Below are 21,768 nucleotides of genomic sequence, written 5' to 3'. Positions count from 1 at the left end.
TTCATATCCATAATCTCATCCAATCATCACAACTATCCAATGAGGTATAAAAAGTTTTCATTCCTAATATTTTTATTAGGATACCGATGTTTAAAGTGATTAAGTAATTTTCCCCAAATAATACAGTTAGACAGTAGAAAAGCTGAAGTCAGATTCTGCATGTAAGACTCCAATTCCTTCATTCAATAAGGCTGAGGAATGCATAGGAGGAATCTCTAAACCAGTCTGACAAATGTCCCTGGCAAACATTTTTCAAATTTGTACCTTCCAGAGACACATTTTGGTCAATGTAGCATCTCTGGAGTAGAGTCTTAAGTTTCAGGTGTTAATTCTCTATGAATTATGTAAATACAAAGGTCTTCAGGCTTCTGAGGAAAAGAATCTCATTGAGGGTCTGTGTGCACAAAGGGCCAGAGAATCAGGTGTTGAGGCTACACCCACTACGAAAAACAACAGCAAAATAGAATTGCCAGATTTGGTTACTAATTTTTTTTAAAGCTTATTTATTTATTTTCAGAGAGACAGTGAGAGTGAATGGGGGTAGGGGCAGAGACACATGGAGAGAGAATCCCAAGCAGTCTCCACACCATCAGCACAGAACCAGATGCAGGGCTCAAACTCACAAACCGTAAGATCATGACCTGAGCAGAAATCAAGAGTCAGATACTTAACTGATTAAGCCACCCAGGAGCCCTTGATTGACTCATTTTTGTGATCCTTTCATTTATCCTTTCATTTACCTATTATGCTAAGGATACTTTCTTTCTGGGAATTTTCTCTCCTCACGTACTGGCACTAATCTCTATTACTTTTCTCCCACCACTCAGCAATTTCTCTCTCTGGCTTCCCACTCCCCACCCAAAGAACCTTAACTTTGAAATCCTTCAGGAATTGGGGCGCCTGGGTGGCGCAGTCGGTTAAGCGTCCGACTTCAGCCAGGTCACGATCTCGCGGTCCGTGAGTTCGAGCCCCGCGTCGGGCTCTGGGCTGATGGCTCAGAGCCTGGAGCCTGTTTCTGATTCTGTGTCTCCCTCTCTCTCTGCCCCTCCCCCGTTCATGCTCTGTCTCTCTCTGTCGCAAAAATAAATAAACGTTGAAAAAAAAATTTTTTTTTAAAAAATAAAAAAAAAAAAAAGAAAAAAAAAAAGAAATCCTTCAGGAATCTGCATTTTGCCCATTCTCAAGCCATTTAAATTATCTTGTCCATTCTCACAGTTTCATCTTTCATTTATTTAATGAAAAATTTCAAATAATATCTGATGGCAGCTGTGGTTTCCAAGTTCTTGAAGATAGATGTTCCTTCTGAACATTGCCACATGGATTGCTCATGCGTAAATCAAATTCAGTATGTTCGAAACCAAACTGACCATTTTCCCCTATGCACTATACTTGTTCTTAATCCTTTATATTCTGAATAAAGCTTATAATTTTCACAAAATTAACCAATTCTCTAAATCATAACTCTGGGAGTTGCCCTGTATGTTTACATCTTTCCCAATCACCAAGTCCCTTCTGCTCAAACTCTAAAGACTTTATCCTTCCACCTCTTCTTTATTTAAGCACAAAATAATCTCTTTCAGATCTTCATGCTGTCTAACCATGCCTATTAAATTAACCTACAAATAATAATAACGTATTATAAATATAAAATGACAAGGGCTCCAAAGCAATAACAACATCCATTTATTAAGCATCTTCTCTATGCCAGAAAAATAAAAACAAGAAAACAATCCTTTAGACTGAATAAAAATGAGAAAGCCACATATGAGAATCTATAAAAGAAGACACTGGAGTGTAATGTGTAGTCTGAATAACATAAATTTATTAGAAAACAAGGGTGTAAACTATTATTTTTAAAATTTTTTCAATATTAGATGCTAGGAAAATATTTAAATAAATGTGAAAGAAGAAGAAATTAATAAAGATTAAGAGCACAAATGAATGAGTTAACTATAAAACCAAAGTTGACTACTTAAAAAGAAAATATATGGGGGCATCTGGGTGGCTCAGTCAGTTAAGCATCCGACTTTGAATGTCATGATCTCACAGTTTGTGGGTTTGAGCCCTGCATCGGGTTTTGTGCTGACAGATCAGAGCCTGGAGCCTGTTTCAGATTCTGTGTCTCCCTCTCTCCCTGCCCCTCCCCTGCTTGTGTTCTCTCTCTCTCTCTCTCTTTCAAAAATAAATAAACATTAAAAAAAAGCCAAAAAGAAAATATATGAACTTATTTAAAAGTGGTCAAGAAAATTTTAGAGAAAGCATGATTAACGACATAAGAAATGGAAAAGAAAACAAAAGGATAGAGAAATAAAATTTTAAATATAATGGTTTAAGGATGCATAAGTATAACAATATATTGGGTAACAGATATAAAATTGACTTGATAGAAAAACATCAATCACCAATTTAGCCCAAGAAATCAAATCCAACAGAAATGGCAATGATGGAGGTAGGGAAGATGGTGGCTTAGGAGGACGCTGGGCTCACTGCGCATCCTGCTGATCACTTAGATTCCACCTACACCTGCCTAAATAACCCAGAAAACCACCAGAAGACTAGCAGAATGGAGTCTCTGGAGCCAAGCGCAGACAAGAGGACCACGGAAGAGGATAGGAAGGGCGGAGAGGCAGTGCACCCTGCACGGACTGGCGGGAGGGAGCCAGGGTGGAAGGGCAGCCTGCCGCCAAGCAGAGCCCCCGAGTCTGGCTTGCAAAAGCGGAGGGGCCTGACCGACTGTGTTCGAAAGCAAGCGCGACTTAGCATCTGGGAGGTCACAAGTTAACAGCTCTGCTCGGAAAGCAGGAAGGCTGGAGGACAAAGGGAGGGAGAGTTGCTGAGCCCCTGAACAACAGAGCTCAGTTTGGCGGGGAACAAAGGCGCTCGCCAGCGCCATCTCCCTCGCCCATCCCCCAGCCAAAATCCCAAAGGGAACCAGTTCCTGCCAGGGAATTTGCTTGCTCTGCACAAACACCCAATGCTGTGCTTCTGCGGAGCCACCCCTCTGGCAGTGGGCCTGACTCCCTCCTGCTGCCACAGGGCCCCTCCTGAAGTGGATCACCTAAGGAGAAGTGAGCTAAGCCTGCCCCTCCTGCCCCCATGCACCTTGCCGATCCACCCCAGCTAATACGCCAGATCCCCAGTACCACAAGCCTGGCAGTGTGCAAGTAGCCCAGACGGGCCACGCCACCCCACAGTGAATCCCACCCCTAGGAGAGTGGAAGAGAAGGCACACACCAGTCTGACTGTGGCCCCAGCGGTGGGCTGAGGACAGACATCAGGTCTGACTGCAGCCCCGCCCACCAAAGCAGTTATCCAACACAGCACAGGGGAAGTGCCCCGCAGTCCCACACCACTCCAGGGACTATCCAAAATGACCAAACAGAAGAATTCCCCTCAAAAGAATCTCCAGGAAGCAACAACAGCCAATGAATGATCAAAAAGGATTTAAATAATATAACAGAAAGTGAATTTAGTATAATAGTCATAAAATTAACCGCTGGGCTTGAAAACAGTATAGAGGACAGCAGAGAATCTCTTGCTACAGAGATCAAGGGACTAAGGAACAGTCAGGAGGAGCCGAAAAACGCTTTAAACGAAATGCAAAATAAAATGGAAACGACGACGGCTCGGATTGAAGAGGCAGAGGAGAGAATAGGTGAACTAGAAGATAAAGTTATGGAAAAAGAGGAAGCTGAGAAAAAGAGACATAAAGAAATCCAGGAGTATGAGGGGAAAATCAGAGAACTAAGTGATACACTAAAAAGAAACAATATACGCATAATTGGTATCCCTGAGGAGGAAGAGAGAGGGAAAGGTGCTGAAGGTGTACTTGAAGAAATAATAGCTGAGAACTTCCCTGAACTGAGGAAGGAAAAAGGCACTGAAATCCAAGAGGCACAGAGAACTCCCTTCAGACATAACTTGAATCGATCTTCTGCACGAAATATCATAGTCAAACTGGCAAAATACAAGGATAAAGAGAAACTTCTGAAAGCAACAAGGGATAAACGTGCCCTAACTTATAAAGGGAGACCTATAAGACTCGTGACTGATCTCTCTTTTGAAACTTGGCAGGCCAGAAAGGATTGGCACGAGATCTTCAATGTATTGAACAGAAAAAAATATGCAGCCGAGAATCCTTTATCCAGCCAGTCTGTCATTTAGAATAGAAGGAGAGATAAAGGTCTTCCCAAACAAACAAAAACTGAAGGAATTTGTCACCACTAAACCAGCCCTACAAGAGATCCTAAGGGGGACCCTGTGAAACAAAGTACCAGAGACATCACTACAAGCATAAAACATACAGACATCACAATGACTCTAAACCCGTATCTTTCTATAATAACACTGAATGTAAATGGATTAAATGCACCAACCAAAAGACATAGGGTATCAGAATGGATAAAAAAACAAGACCCATCTATTTACTGTCTACAAGAGACTCATTTTAGATATGAGGACAGTTTTAGATTGAGAGTGAGGGGTTGGAGAACTATTTATCATGCTACTGGAAGCCAAAAGAAAGCTGGAGTAGCCATACTTAGATCAGACAAACTAGACTTTAAATTAAAGGCTGTAACAAGAGATGAAGAAGGGCATTATATAATAATTACAGGGTCTATCCATCAGGAAGAGCTAACAATTATAAATGTCTATGCGCCGAATACCGGAGCCCCCAAATATATAAAACAATTACTCACAAACATAAGCAACCTTATTGATAAGAATGTGGTAATTGCAGGGGACTTTAACACTCCACTTACAGAAATGGATAGATCATCTAGACACACGGTCAATAAAGAAACAAGGGCCCTGAATGACACATTGGATCAGATGGACTTGACAGATCTATTTAGAACTCTGCATCCCAAAGCAACAGAATATACTTTCTTCTCAAGTGCACATGGAATATTCTCCAGCACAGATCACATACTGGGTCACAAAACAGCCCTTCATAAGTATACAAGAATTGAAATTATACCATGCATACTTTCAGGCCACAATGCCATGAAGCTTGAAATGAACCAGAAGAAAAAGTCAGGAAAACCTCCAAAAGCATGGAGGCTAAAGAACACCCTACTAAAGAATGTGTGGGTCAACCAGGCAATTAGAGAAGAAATTAAAAAATACATGGAAACAAACGAAAATGAAAATACAACAATCCAAACGATTTGGGACACAGTGAAGGCAGTCCTGAGAGGAAAATATATTGGAATCCAGGCCTATCTCAGGAAACAAGAAAAATCCCAAATACAAAATCTAACAGCACACCTAAAGGAAATAGAAGCAGAACAGCAAAGACAGCCTAAACCCAGCAGAAGAAGAGAAATAATAAAGATCAGAGCAGAAATAAACAATAGAGAATCTAAAAAAACTGTAGAGCAGATCAATGAAACCAAGAGTTGGTTTTTTGAAAAAATAAACAAAATTGATAAACCTCTAGCCAGGCTTCTCAAAAAGAAAAGGGAGATGACCCAAATAGATAAAATCATGAATGAAAATGAAATTATGACAACCAATCCCTCAGAGATACAAACAATTATCAGGGAATACTATGAAAAATTATATGCCAACAAACTGAACAACCTGGAAGAAATGGACAAATTCCTGAACACCCACACTCCTCCAAAACTCAATCAGGAGGAAATAGAAAGCTTGAACAGACCCATAACCAGCAAAGAAATTGAATCGATTATCCAAAATCTCCCAACAAATAAGAGTCCAGGACCAGATGGCTTCCCAGGGGAGTTCTACCAGACGTTTAAAGCAGAGATAATACCTATCCTTCTCAAGCTATTCCAAGACATAGAAAAGGAAGGAAAACTTCCAGACTCATTCTATGAAGCCAGTATTACTTTGATTCTTAAACCAGACAGAGACCCAGTAAAAAAAGAGAACTACAGGCCAATATCCCTGATGAATATGGATGCAAAAATTCTCAATAAGATACTAGCAAATCGACTTCAACAGCATGTAAAAAGAATTATTCACCATGATCAAGTGGGATTCATTCCTGGGATGCAGGGTTGGTTCAACATTCACAAATCAATCAAAGTGATACATCACATTAATAAAAGAAAAGATAAGAACCATATGATCCTGTCAATCGATGCAGAAAAGGCCTTTGACAAAATCCAGCACCCTTTCTTAATAAAAACCCTTGAGAAAGTCAGGATAGAAGGAACATACTTAAACACCATAAAAGCCATTTATGAAAAGCCCACAGCTGACATCATCCTCAACGGGGAAAAACTGAGAGCTTTTTCCCTGAGATCAGGAACACGACAGGGATGCCCACTCTCACCGCTGTTGTTTAACATAGTGCTGGAAGTTCTAGCATCAGCAATCAGACAACAAAAGGAAATCAAAGGCATCCAAATTGGCAAAGATGAAGTCAAGCTTTCGCTTTTTGCAGATGACATGATATTATACATGGAAAATCCGATAGACTCCACCAAAAGTCTGCTAGAACTGATACATGAATTCAGCAAAGTTGCAGGATACAAAATCAATGTCCAGAAATCAGTTGCATTCTTATACACTAACAATGAAGCAAAAGAAAGACAAAGAAACTGATCCCATTCACAATTGCACCAAGAACCGTAAAATACTTAGGAATAAATCTAACCAAAGATGTAAAAGATCTGTATGCTGAAAACTATAGAAAGCTTATGAAGGTAATTGAAGAAGATATAAAGAAATGGAAAGACATTCCCTGCTCATGGATTGGAAGAATAAATATTGTCAAAATGTCAATACAACCCAAAGCTATCTACACATTCAATGCAATCCCAATCAAAATTGCACCAGCATTCTTCTCGAAACTAGAACAAGCAATCCTAAAATTCATATGGAACCACAAAAGGCCCGAATAGCCAAAGGAATTCTGAAGAAGAAGACCAAAGCAGCAGGCATCACAATCCCAGACTTTAGCCTCTACTACAAAGCTGTCATAATCAAGACAGCATGGTATTGGCACAAAAACAGACACATAGACCAATGGAATAGAATAGAAACCCCAGAACTAGACCCACAAACATATGGCCAACTAATCTTTGACAAAGAAGGAAAGAACATCCAATGGAAAAAAGACAGTCTCTTTAACAAATGGTGCTGGGAGAACTGGACAGCAACATGCAGAAGGTTGAAACTAGACCACTTTCTCACACCATTCACAAAAATAAACTCAAAATGGATAAAGGACCTGAATGTGAGACAGGAAACCATCAAAACCCTAGAGGAGAAAGCAGGAAAAGACCTCTCTGACCTCAGCCATAGCAATCTCTTACTAGACACATCCCCAAAGGCAAGGGAATTAATAGCAAAAATGAATTACTGGGACCTTATGAAGATCAAAAGCTTCTGCACAGCAAAGGAAACAACCAACAAAACTAAAAGGCAACCAATGGAATGGGAAAAGATATTTGCAAATGACATATCGGACAAAGGGCTAGTATCCAAAATCTATAAAGAGTTCACCAAACTCCACACCCGAAAAACAAATAATCCAGTGACAAAATGGGCAGAAAACATGAATAGACACTTCTCTAAAGGAGACATCCGGATGGCCAACAGGCACATGAAAAGATGCTCAACGTCGCTCCTTATCAGGGAAATACAAATCAAAACCACACTCAGAGATCACCTCACACCAGTCAGAGTGGCCAAAATGAACAAATCAGGAGACTATAGATGCTGGCGAGGATGTGGAGAAACGGGAACCCTCTTGCACTGTTGGTGGGAATGCAAACTGGTGCAGCCGCTCTGGAAAACAGTGTGGAGGTTCCTCAGAAAATTAAAAATAGACCTACCCTATGACCCAGCAATAGCACTGCTAGGAATTTACCCAAGGGATACAGGAGTACTGATGCATAGGGGCACTTGTACCCCAATGTTTATAGCAGCACTCTCAACAATAGCCAAATTATGGAAAGAGCCTAAATGTCCATCAACTGATGAATGGATAAAGAAATTGTGGTTTATATACACAATGGAGTACTACAGGGAAATGAGAAAGAATGAAATATGGCCCTTTGTAGCAACGTCGATGGAACTGGAGAGTGTGATGCTAAGTGAAATAAACCATACAGAGAAAGACATATACCATATGTTTTCACTCTTATGTGGATCCTCAGAAACTTAACAGAAACCCATGGGGGAAGGGAAGGAAAAAAAAAAGAGATTAGAGTGGGAGAGAGCCAAATCATAAGAGACTCTTAAAAACTGAGAACAAACTGAGGGTTGATGGGAGGTGGGAGGGAGGGGAGGGTGGGTGATGGGTATTGAGGAGGGCACCTTTTGGAATGAGCACTGGGTGTTGTATGGAAACCAATTTGACAATAAATTTCATATATTGAAAAGAAAGAAAGAAAGAAAGAAAGAAAGAAAGAAAGAAAGAAAGAAAGAAAGAAAGAAAGAAAGGAGAAATGGCAATGATGAGGATATTTGAAGAAACCAAATTTGAAGAAAAAAAAGTAGAGTATTTCTAAAATTCTAGTAGAGTGAAAAAGGGGAATTTTGCACTACCATCCCCTCCAGCAAGGATCATTTGGCAATGCCTGGGGACGGTTTTGGTTGTCACGACTGGGGAGGGAGTGCTACTGGCATCTAGTGGGTCCACGTCAGGGATGCTTATATCCTCAAATGGACAAGACAACAAAGGACTATCCATCCCAGATTGTTAACAGGGCTGAGGTTGAGAAATCCTATTCTTGAGCGTATAAATAGATGAAAAGCTATTCATCTAATTACTTATGATGGCACATGCAAACATTATAAATAACCTTTTAGCAAGTCAGATGTAACTGTTCCTTTAAAGAATATTGCACTTTGAAACAGTACACTTTGTCTTACAAATGAAAAAAATATTCAGCTCAAGAAATCTATTAATGATGTGGCTATACTAACAGATTACTGGTGGAAAACCTGATCAAGACTTGAGGGAAAAATCAGAAAATGGAATGGCAATTCATGATAAAATTATTAATATTTAGGAAGAAAATAGCTCCCTGAATGAAAGACATCTTCTAGAAATTTGGAACAAAACATATTTACTGGTGACCAATTAAAAGCATTTCTTTTTTTTTTAATTTTTTTTATTATTATGTTTATTTATTTCTGAGACAGAGAGAGACAGAGCATGAGTGGGTAAGGGGCAGAGAAAGAGGGAGACACAGAATCAGAAGCAGGCTCCAGACTCTGAGCTGTCAGTACAGAGCCTGACGGGCGGCTCGAACTCACAAACTGTGAGATCATGACCTGAGCCGAAGTCGGTCGTTCAACCGACTGAGCCACCCAGGCGCCCCTAAAAGCATTTCTATTAAGGTCAGTACAAGATAAAGATATTTACTATCACAACGAGTATTCAACATTCTATGTAAAAATCTTAGTAAATTAAAAAAGGTAAGTAAATAAAAGGAGAGTGTTACTCTTAAAAAGAAATTTTTAAAAGACTTTATTTAGGTTTTAATTGATTCTTTACTTAAAAATCTAAAAGAAAAGACTGCAAACTCTTAAAATAGAGTTCACTAATGTGGCCACATAGAATATAAATAAATAAATAGCTATTCCTGTTCATAAAAATTAACCATTGAGGGAATTTTATAAAAATAAGGATTTATTTACAATAGCCACCAAACTATAAAAGTATTGGTATAACACAATGTCTGTATTGTTAGAGAGAAGAGGCCTCTAAAAATTTAGTGAACATAAAAAACGTCCTTTATTTCTTTCCTGAAGATAGAAATATCCAATAGTGAAATAATGTGAATTCTTGCACTAATATTCTCATAAATTAAAGCATTATCAATCAATAACACACAAGATTGTTTAATGGACAGTGATAGATGGATCCTAAAGTGTATTAGATACAATAAATGTATAAATATATTCAGTATAATATTGAAAATGACAAAGAGAGGGGATTTGTCCTTTGATATATCAAAATGTAATATGAAGTTATTATAATAACAAAATATAATATTGTCAAAGTTTAAAAATATATGTCCCCAGGAAAGAATAGCATTTCAAAAAAAATGTGTGATGAGTATAAAGAATATGATGACAATGGCATTTTATATCACTAGAAAAAGTAACTGATAGGTGATAAATGATATTTGGTCAATTGGCTAACAATTTATAAAAATATTCATCTATCCCTATTTTACACAGACCCCTGCATTTGAATTTAAAAATTCAAGGTAAAACCAACCCCTATAATAATATTAAGAGTAAATAAAAGAAAATGCATTGGTGACTCTTTAGGGAACGCCTTCTACTTAAGATGAAAATAAAACCATTAAATAAAATACTGATAGAAAACACTGCACCAAACTTAAATACTATTGATTACAAAAAATGCTTGTAAACAAAATTAAAAGTACAGCATATCATACATGCATTAGAAGGCTAAGACCAAAGACTGCTGCTGCATGCCCTTCCAAATAGATTGTGTGTCTGTTGCTTGAGGACAGTCTGTGGTTTGATCGATGGTGAGGGAGTTGGGAATGGGAAACATAACCCTAAGCAGATTTCTGTTTCCAGAGGCTTTGGTCATGAAGGACATAGTGGACATTGGAATGTATTACTCTGACCCAGTAGCATAACAAAGATGAAGGCAGGTGTCTTTACTCCTACATTGATGGGAGGTAGGACCTTGGTGACCCATTCCCATTTAAGATTCCTCATCTGTAAACCTTGAACTTAAAAAAATATCCCTGCCTATTTCCAGTTTGTCTGTGATAACTGGTCAAATACCAAGATGCATTTGAAGTACTTCTTTTTTTTTTTTTAATTTTTAATGTTTATTTATTTTTGAGAGAGAGGGAGAGACAGAGCACAAGTGGGGGAGGGGCAGAGAGAGAGGGAGACACAGAATCTAAGCAGGTTCCAAGCTCTGAGCTATCAGTGCAGAGCCCAGTGCAGGGCTCTAACTCATAAACTGCAAGATCATGACCTGAGCCGAAGTCGGACGCTTAACCGACTGAGCCACCCAGATGTCCCTGAATTACTTCTTTCTAAATATAAATGGCTTGTTTGAAGACACTTGTTAGAAAGCTCAGACTACCAGGATCCTGTAAAAAGGTGGAGCTGATGCCAAGTGAAAGAACTCAAAAAACTTATTTTCTAGCGAATGAGGATATGGAAATCAGTCAAATTTAAAAGCTGAGTGAAGCAATAAAGTATACAATACGTGTCAAATTTGGACCACACAGAATTACCACAATTCACTCCACTTCCTTGACATAACTGAATTCAGTGTTTTTCTCCTTGGAATAAATATTCGTTTGCAAACTTCTGGCTGATATCTCACTTAATTCCCACAACATTCAGCTTGTGCCTGCCGCTCTGAACTCCTCTTCCCATTATCTGTACTCTTCTACTTCTGATTTGCAGTCCTGTGTTTCTCAGTACCTACCCTGCTCCATGCCTCCCACTGGTTCATCCAACCTCACCCTCCACATTGGCTCTCACAGTCCCTCTCCTTGGTCTGCTCTTTCTGCTCCTGCCATCTTACCTGGCTCCCAACAGAGGCAGAGCTGCCTTTCCCACTCACCGACCAGCCACCTATGCATGTGGGTGCCTCTATAAGGAACCCAGCATGTAACCCAGCCCTGCTGCCAAGAGACCCTTGGGGTTTAGAAATAATATAATCAGATGAGCAGCATGATTCTAGGTGTGAGGACTAGGCTTTCCCTAAGAGGCTCATCACTAGACTGAAGCAGATCAGTAATATGTTTACCATTCTCTTTTAATTATTTTTAAAATTATTGTTAATATTTAATTACTTAAATTTTAACTATTTAAATATTTGTAATATTTTTCAATAAATATAAACATTCTTTTTTCTCTCCATTAACTTTAGATCCTATTTATTGCCATATAAGCTGCAGGCACGAAATACCCTCACACTTCCTCCTTCTTTCCCTTCTCCATTCCCAAATTTAGTCACCTACACTGTAATATTTGTCTGGATAAGATATATAAATTTATGTAAAGTGTTAAAGCTATGATTAAATATTGCATATTTGTGTTTCAGTTGTTTGAGCCTTAAAGGAAATAAATTTTGACGGAAATTTTTTTTGATTTGATTTTTATTTGATTAAATACACATTATTCAACACAGAATCTAGAATACATGGTGTTACTAATATAAAATCAATTCTTTCCTTTTCTACTGATTCTATTGCCCATAATTATGTCAAATTTCTATTTAATTTACATTGGACCATGGTTTTCTTGGACAACTTTCTGTTTTCTGAAATTCAAATTACCTTCTATTTTCCTTGCTTACAGGATAAAGACAAGCTTTCTTCATCATCTCCCTAATGCCTTACTGCTATTTATTCATAATGATAATTAAATGCTTGCAAAATCAAATGACCATACAAATATTCTCAAGATCTTATTAAAATGAAAATTCTGATTCATTAGGTCTGAGATGGAGCATGATTTCTGAATTTCTGACACCCCTTCTTCTCTGAGGATTTATTTTGTGCAAGGCTTTAAAACATTCTGCATTTTCTTAAGGTTATTTATTTATTTGGAGAGAAAGACAGCATGAGTGGGGGAGGGGCAGAGGGAGAGAATCCCAACCATGCTCTTCGCTGCCAGCACAGAGCCCAATGTGGGGCTTGAACTCAGAAAACTGTGATATCATAACCTGAACCAAAACCAGACACTCAACCTACTGAACCACCAAGGCGCTCCTATATTCTGCATTTTTTAAAGTATATCAAAATGCTGCTTTCCTGGGATTACTTTACATGATATCCTTGAATGATTTCCACTCATATTTGGTTGGCGATTGGATATCCATTTTATTTTGCTGAAGTACACCCTCTGGTTTTATTAAGAAAAAAAAAGGAGGCAGAAAATGATAAATATTCTGTGTTCCTGCCTGTCAAAAAAACTGGTTTTGCTCTTACACTTTATTGATGGATTTGGCTGTATATAGAATTGTTAGGCTGTAATAATTTCTCTGAACATTTTCAAGGTTTAGTTTAAGACTAGAGATAAAAATTCTGGTTCTGTATGTCTACACTGTAAAACTTAACTCCTTGCTGCCTTAGTTTCTCTACCTGTAAAATGTTGATACCTATTTCATTGAGTTGTACAGAATCAGTAAATCTGTAGTTTTTAAACTGTTAGAATACAAATTGGCATATAGAAACTATGAAGCAAATCTCCCCTATTCATAGCTAGGTTTGTATAAACCAAAATTAAACTTTCTGGTCTTTCTTTACAGGTCTTTACTCTAAAGCATTAGGTTCTACTTTTCTTATCCTTGGTACTTTGAAATTTCACAATATTGTTTCTATATATGCTTTTTTTTTCCAGTTCTTTATTCTTTTTTCCTTCTTTGCTCAGTAGTATTCAATTGGATAAATGTAGCAAATTTGTTTAATCTCCAAATGACAGATTGGAGTTGTTTTCACATCTTAGCTGTTTATACATACAGCTACTATAAACATTCTTTGACACTATTGGTACATATATAAAACACTTATTTGGGGTATGAACTATAAGCGGAACTGCTTGGTCAAAAAGATACTTACCTTGGGGGCACCTGGGTGACTCAGACGGTTGAGCATTTAATTTCAGCTCAGGCCATGATCTCACAGTTCATGCATTCAAGCCCCGCATCAGGCTCTGTGCTGACAGCTCAGATTCTGTGTGCTTTGTATTCTGTGTGTCTCTCTCTGTCCCTTTCCCACTCATGCTCTGTCTCTCTCTGTTTTTCAAAAATAAACATTAAAAAAAATTTTTAAAAGAGATGCTCACCTTTACTAGAAATTGCCAAAAAGTTTCCTGATGTGGCTGTACTTAGAACCTGAGTGTGTCAGTTGACCCATATTTTTGCCAATACTTAGTGTTGTCAATGTATTTAATTTTTGTTATGCTAATAAGTTTATATTGGTATCTCATTGTGATTTGGTATTTTATTTCCTATGAATAACAATACTGAGCACTTTCCACGTGTGTATTCATCTACTGTCTTTTGTGAAGTGCCTATTTAAATCATTTGCTGAAATCGCTTCTCGGCCTTTTGGCTAAGATCAAGTGTAGTATCTGTTCTTATCAGTTTAATAAATCATTTGCTTAAAATTTTAATAAGCTGCTTGTTTTTTCATGAATTGATTATGGAACTTTATTTTTCAGTTATAGGCATTGTGAATATTTTCTCCATCTGTGACTTGCCTTTTCTTTTTTCTTTAGTGTCTATTTATTTTTGAGAGAAAGACAGAAACAGAGAGAGCATGAGGGAGACACAGAATCTGAAGCAGGTTCTAGGCTCTGAGCTGTCAGAACAGAGCCCCACACGGGGCTTGAACTTACAAACTGTGAGATCATGACCCCGAAGTCAGATGCTCAACTGACCAATCCCCCCAGGCACCCCATGTTTGCCTTTTCAAATTTATAATGCCACCTTTTGAAATTGATTTGTTAAAATTTTGATGAAGTTCAACTGTTTTTTTTTCTTTCATAGCTAGTGCTTTTTGCAGGCTAAGAAATCTTTGCTTTCCTAAAGTTCATGACAATATTATTCTATTTTTTCTTTTAGAATATTTATAGTTCTAGCTTTCAAATCTAGGTTTATATTATAATTCAATAAAGATTTTTTTGAGGTAGGAGTTAAGGTTCATTTTTCTTTTATACAGACAATTAGTTTAGTGCCATAAAGACATTTTTCTGTCCCTGAATTGCATTACTTTCTCTGCTGAAAATTAATTCTGCTTGAAGCTATTTCTGGTTTCTTTATCATTTTTTTCAATAATGTATTTATCTATCCTTACATGTATACAAGGCCACCCCTAAGTTATGTGGGACACAGTAGGATCACTGCCTAAATAGAAAACAATTTAATTAGATAAATAATTGAATTAAATTACATTTAGCAATTAATTAGATAAACTAATAAAAACTATGTTTAAAATCCACTGGCTGGTGATCTTGAATGGCTCAGTTCGTTAACTGCCCAACTCTTAATCTCAGCTCAGGTCTTGATCTAAGGATCACAAGTTCAGCCCCACATTGGACTCTATGCTGGGCGTGAAGCCTAGTTAAAAAAAAAATCCACTGGCTCATGTGGAGTATAATTATTTATAGATGAAGATTTAAAATTAAGGATAAAATGTATTTATTGCTGTATTAGTTTTTAGGCTGCCATAATAAAGTACCACAAACTGAATAGATTAACTGACAGAAATGTATTGCGTTATAGTTCTGGAGCTTAGAAGTCTAGGATTAAGGTATCAGACATGTTGGTTTCTTCTGTTGGCTATGAAAGTGAATCTGTTCAATGCCTCTCTCCTGGCTTCTGGTGGCTTGCTATAAAACTGGCTTATAGACACATCATCTTGATTTCTGCCTTCATGTCCACATGGTATTCTCTATCTATTTATATGTCTCTGGGTCCAAATTTCAATTTTTATAAGGACATCAGTCATAATGGACCAAGACCCACCCTACTCCAGTGTAAGTTCATCTTAGCTAACTATGTCTTTAATGACTCTATTTCAAAATAAGATATATTCTGAGGTACTGGGGGTTAGAAATTCAACATATAAATTGGGGTGGGGGGACACAATTCAACCCACAACAATTGTCCAAGCAGTGCACATACATTTTCTTGTCTTTTTCGGTCTCCAGGGCCTTCACTACAGTGTTAACATCAGCAAGGTTCTCCCTGAACTTTGAGGAAGCAGAGCATAGCCCTGATTATTTCCCCTCTAACCATGTTTGATTTCCTTCCTGAATGTGGTAATGAACCCTGCATGGTGGAGCAACTGGCAGTGAGAGCACTTTCTTCAGGAGAGTAAGAAATGAGGACAAAAAACCATCATTATACACCTTCTGAGGTCAGATAACAGACAGTTTAACCTTCTACATTATGGTTGGAAGTTCTGCCTCTTGAGGAGATGCACAAAGTAACAAAAGATATTCATTGTAATTAGTGGACAGAGTCTGAACAATAAACTTAGTCAAGGAGGTCAGTTATTACAGTTTCCAAACACAATGTCTCTGCACAATTAAAGGGAGAGAAATGTGAAAATAGTTTGGGCTGCTTTGAGAGCCCAGGTAAAGTCAGTTGCCATGAACTTGCAATGGTCCCAATCTGATCATTGGTGCTATTGCTTCTAGCAGTTGCTCAGTGGTACAGGGGTAGCAGGAGACAATGGCATAATAGTAGCTGTGATGGATAGATAGTGTTGAGGTTATTCACACAAGTATGGTTGAAATGATGAACTATGAGGACTATATTTCATAGAAAAGAACTTGAAAAGAAAAGAGGACTGAAAAGATTGGGAAAATATACATAGGGTATGTTCAAGGATTCAGAGATTGAGTATCTCTGAGCTTTGGCAAGGTTCAGGCCATGTCCATTCATGATTGACTGAGTATCTACTGTGGAGATAGAGGACAACACAAGTGAGGATAGAAGAGCTATGGGGCTATGGATGGGGACAAGCTTTCGACATAATTACATGCAAGTATCCCAGGATTCTCAGGTCAATATCCTCAACAGCTTTTTCATCCATCAAAACTTCCTTTCCAAACATTTTTCTCTGTCTCTGCCCTCACAACCCCACAAAACCTAACTCACAGATTGGTGTGGCTACAAGTTCATGGTAACAAACCTTAACTAGACTCTCAGTATTGCCCACAAATCTTTTCACTGTCTACTGGAGACTGAGGTTTAGAGCAGGTCTGCGAGCCAAGTGCACAAGTCCTCTGTGCATCCTGAAGAGACACCAGCTTTTGAAACACACAAACCATGAGGAGAACTTTACGAGACCAAATCAGGAAAGTACTGACCTGCCTGCTACACACTCATTTCAGCAAGTCATGCCCAGCTACAGTTGAAAAACACTGTGGATGGCCTAACAAGTTACTTCAATAAGAGCTTGGATATCATGTCTGCTTGGAGCCACCATAGCATTGGGGATCGTGGGAAGATTCATGAGATGAGGAAACTCAGGTCCTATCCTGAGATGTTTCATGTTATTTAGGGAGAAAATTCCTCTAGTTAAGAAAGAAGGAGAAAGAGAAGCATGTGGCACTTTCTTCTACTTTCATTACACCAAGTGTTTAATCCACAACTGCTAACAGAAGCAGACACAGAAAAAGTTACAACCAGAGATAACTCCAAAATTACAATGTGAGCCTGATCACAAGAATAATAAAACCTTGAATATTTCCTGTAAACTGGGACTCCCTAACAAAAACAGTTGTACCCTAGATTTTTGTTATGCTGATATCTTAAAACAAACCATGACCTTTGTGAACATGATGATGGCAATTCACCATAAACAGATTACTATAACCCTGATAATGTTGGTAACATTTTGTGTGATTTATTTCCCTATAAATGTATGTTGGGTTTAAATGGCAGAGTGTATCTTCTGAGTCTGACAACTGTGAACTCTGCAAAAAAATTATTAGTCTCTGTTTTTAAACACATTTTTGTCAAATCTTCATTTATGACATATCCTTCACATTAGGGAATGTTGAGAAAAAAATATATAAGAGGGGCGCCTGGATGGTTCAGTCAGTTAAGTGTCTGACTTCAGCTCAGATCATGATCTCACAGTTTGTGGGTTCGAGTCCCACATCGGCCTCTGTGCTGACAACTCAGATCCCTAGAGCCTGCTTCAGATTCTGTGTCTCCCTCGCTCTCTGCCCCTCCCCCACTCATGCTCTCTCCCTCTCTCCTTCAAAAATAAACAAACATTAAAACAACGTTTTTTTAAGAGAAAAGAAATAAGAGAATACCAGCAAGGGCCTACACAGGGAGTGACAGGAAGCTCTGTACAGACTTAACTGTTCAGGCTGAGCTAGGAGGGCTTTCCAGCTTCACAACTTTCCACGAACAACTATGGCAAAACCTCCATCTGGAATTCGTTTCCCTCTCCTCATAAGAAGTGAAAGGGGTTAGACCATTGTACCTTGGGACACACAGAAGCACCAACAGATTGTCAACACCCTCGTCAAACCCACAATATTGCCTATACATACTCGTATAGACACACAGTGATGTGTAATCACAGGGTCAGGTTTGGAGCTCAGTGTATGCCTTCATAAAACATGTGTATTTAGTGGCTTTGTACTCACAGAGCCACACTATCCCACTAAATATGTATACCAACAGCAAATGATTATTTATACCTACACAAACACAGCTTATACACATACTCACATTCACAGGCAAATCCAGTCCTTACACGTGTTTATTAACACATCTCTCAGATACACATCAACAAACATATCAACACACTTTCGCATTCCACATTCCACATTTTGTTTCACTAACAAAAAATGCATGCATACAGATAAGCTCACACTCCTGTAATCTCAACAACACACATTCTTGCACATGCATTCAAATCCCCTGCTTCAGCTATGTGTATACAGAGGAGAGAGGCAAGTTAGGGGTTAATGCTTCCAGCTTACCCTCCAGTCTCAGAGGAAGCCAGAGTATGAGGCAGTGGGGCCCAAGAGGAAGGAAAGAATTAATGCTGGGGAAGGGAAAGGCCAGACTTAAACAGGTCTTTAAATAGGTCCGAACTCATAGTCTCTGTAAAAAGCTAAATCACAGGAGCCAGTTAGAGCTGCTTATGGTCAGAGATAAAGGAGAGCTCAAGGTGAGTGGTCCCCTGTGCCCCAGTCATCTCTGCCCTTCCCAGAGAACAGTAGGCCTCACAGAGTCTCTAAGAATCTGAAATGCAAGGCAATGCACTGTGCGGAATGACCTGACTTATGCGGGCTCCAGGTCCAGAGATCCATGACTGGTGAATTTCCTTCTGAGATGGGGAGACAATTCGCTGCTCACACTGTGTCCTCCAGGGAAATTCTAGACAAGTAGGCAGCCTGCCTCCACACTCAATCCCTCCACAAAGGATGCAGGATCTGAACCCTACCCCACTTCGGCAATCTTCCTACATGCCTTAGTTTTAGATACCCCAAAGTGAGAGAACAGACTAAATTTCTCTGAAGCCATTCCTTAGCAAGATCTCAGCCCATTTTATCCTTTACCCTTTCAGACTTGAGCAACTCGATTAAACTGATGAACATGACTATTTCTACATAATGAGTGGGGTAATTGAAGTCAACAGAGGTAGTGGTATCAGCACTGGATTCAAACCCATACTCACAGATGAAAACTGAGCTCCAGCAGTGTGAGAACATTTTTCTTGCAACCATATTCCCTGAAACAAAAGTTACGCCAAGTTCTCACAAATCATATTGTACTTTGGAGAACAGAAACATTGAATCTGAAGTTCAATGTGTGATCACCCTGGCTGTAACATAGAAAAAAAGATGGTTTAATTTCTTCTGCCAATAAGCACTATGCTCACATGAGGTCTAGCATATGGTAGGCAAGGACAGGGACATATTTATAATCAGGGAAAGGGGGAAGGAATTTTGGGCAAGAAGGGAAATTATACTGCCCTTCTTTTTCCTACTTTTTAGGGAATGTACATCTCTTTCCCCAACTCAGCAGCAAGGTGATGACCTGTGTCTCCCCTCAGAATTACTACTGAAAACCTCACACACTGCACAAAAATGACCCAAGATTGGTTAACTCCCTGTCTACTCCACATGACTTGTAGCCTTAATTCTTCATGTGTTGAGTTCATACGTCTGAGGAGGAAAAAAAGACAAAAGAATTTCTTGTAGTGATGACACCATATTTCATGGGATTGTTAAGTGTAAATAAGAAAGAAAGGCACCTGTCAAGAGCCCCCATTTCCCTCTTCAGACTGGGTCACCTCCTAAGAAGAGTCACTACTCCAAAAACAGTATGTAAAACAAACAGGTAATTTCCCTGTTAAGGCTGACAGGCAGAAGTTTGTGGGAGTTAAAACCAATAACATGTAAAAGCTTATAGTGTTATATTTACAAAAATAGCAATGTCTTACATATCATTAAAGAGATTGTTATGCAGCTTGAGAAATTGAAGCTTTAGCCAGTTTATTCACCAGTGCCTAATGCAGAAACGAATATGGTCTAAGTGCTTTTCCAGGTGCCTATGAGCCTCAGTGACTTTGTCGTCACAAATGGAAGGTGACTTACAGGGGGGGAGAAAGGAGGGAGAAAGGAAGACTCTGATTCAAACAGAATGTATAACTGGAAGACCAAGCCAGCAGAAGGGAATGAAACAAGAGCCTTACACATCAGATAATGTGTATGCTTCTGAATTTTCACTATGCCCTGGGGAGGAGTATTTCTTTTCAGCAAACCTACAGCTATTATCTAGGTAGGATAGTAAAGTTTCCAATTTAGAGCCAGATTTACCAACTCTGAGCCACATTTCTCTCATAATGTTATAAATCTAGGGAAAATCCGAAATAGATTAAGTGTATTTGGGATCTCAAAGAAACCCTTTTATAAAACTATTATATCTGTAGACTGAAACAATTGTTAATCCCCATAGGTGATTGGTTAAGGGAGATTTGAAAAGATACTCTTCTTAACTTGGTGTTTCTGTTATGGAGGAGGTAAGAATGAATGAATTCAAGGAAAGTCTCAGGTCAAGTGAAATTAAATAGTGGGAAGGTGTTGAGTAAGACCCAGGTAAGCTTTTGTGTCATTGACTCTCAGATAGGTAACAGTCTCCAGAGGGATCAGACAAGATCAACAATGTATGCAAGTATCAGCAGAAGATGACATTCACGTCTTTCAATGGACAGGAGGTCAGACTCTACTATGAGAAATATATGTAGCTGTCCTGTGGCACGGCATCAAAGTAATGTTTAGAGGATTCTATCAGGACATTGTAAGATATGGCTGATCAGTTAAAAAAGCAATTACCCCTGAACAATGATATTTATTTATTACTTTCTTTGAAAATGGTAATTAAACCCCTATTTTGTGCCATGCATAGAGGTACTAGGGATGGTGCACAATTCAGGGCTGACCTCATGAAAATTTGTCGTATAAAATGGAATTAGCAAACTATCACCTGCAGACCAAATCCAGCTAGTAGCCTGTTTTTGAAAATAAATTTGTATTGGGATGTAGCCACATTCACACATTTCTATACTGACTATGGTTGCATTCATGCTACAATGGCTAAGCTGACTAGTTGCAACAAAACTATATGGTCCACAAAGTCTAAAATATGTGTGATGTGACCTTTTACAGAAAACATTTGCTGGCCCCTAATCTAGGAGGAGACATCCACTGTGGACAACAGGTTTAAATGCAGGTGTACAATCTGTCAGTCAGTCATCCTCCAGCCCAAATACTCCTGGTAACTTCTAAATCAAAGGTAACTCATCATCACTATATACAATGCTATGAGCCATTAAGACAAAGTGTTTTCCAAATTGGTTTCCTATCCTGAAAAGTTGCCTAGGTGGCTTAAACAGAGGGTGAAAAGAACCTATGGGAGAGGTTAAACAAATAAAATATTCTAAAGAATAGAAGAGCAAAAATTACTATCAGTGACATTATTTGTTAAGATACTTTTCCCTTAGCAGGTTTGACTTTCATGGAAAATACTGATTCTTATACAGAAATAACACTTGCAGCTAGCATGTTCTGACCCCATTTTGAATGACACAAACATGAATGAAGAAGAGAGTAGCATCACATTATGTTGAAAAAATGTATTTATTAAAACAATTGAAATTATTCCATTTTACCATTAAACTCAATGGTCCTATCATTCAGTGGCCCCTACGAAAGATTAAAAATAATACTAATTTATTGATTATAATCATACATTATCTTCTCAGGGGAGAACAATTTAACAGTCCTGTG

At 38.5% G+C, this 21,768-nt stretch overlaps 1 pseudogene; it reads left to right on the top strand.

The window, feature by feature from the left end:
• Window positions 1-14,031: 14,031 nt before the first annotated feature.
• Window positions 14,032-14,152, top strand: LOC115526667 (annotated as a pseudogene).
• Window positions 14,153-21,768: the final 7,616 nt, after the last annotated feature.

Source organism: Lynx canadensis, chromosome D1, assembly GCF_007474595.2.
Source record: "Lynx canadensis isolate LIC74 chromosome D1, mLynCan4.pri.v2, whole genome shotgun sequence".
In the NCBI taxonomy this organism is placed as follows: domain Eukaryota; kingdom Metazoa; phylum Chordata; class Mammalia; order Carnivora; family Felidae; genus Lynx; species Lynx canadensis.
This window is presented reverse-complemented; position numbering and strand designations above follow the sequence as displayed.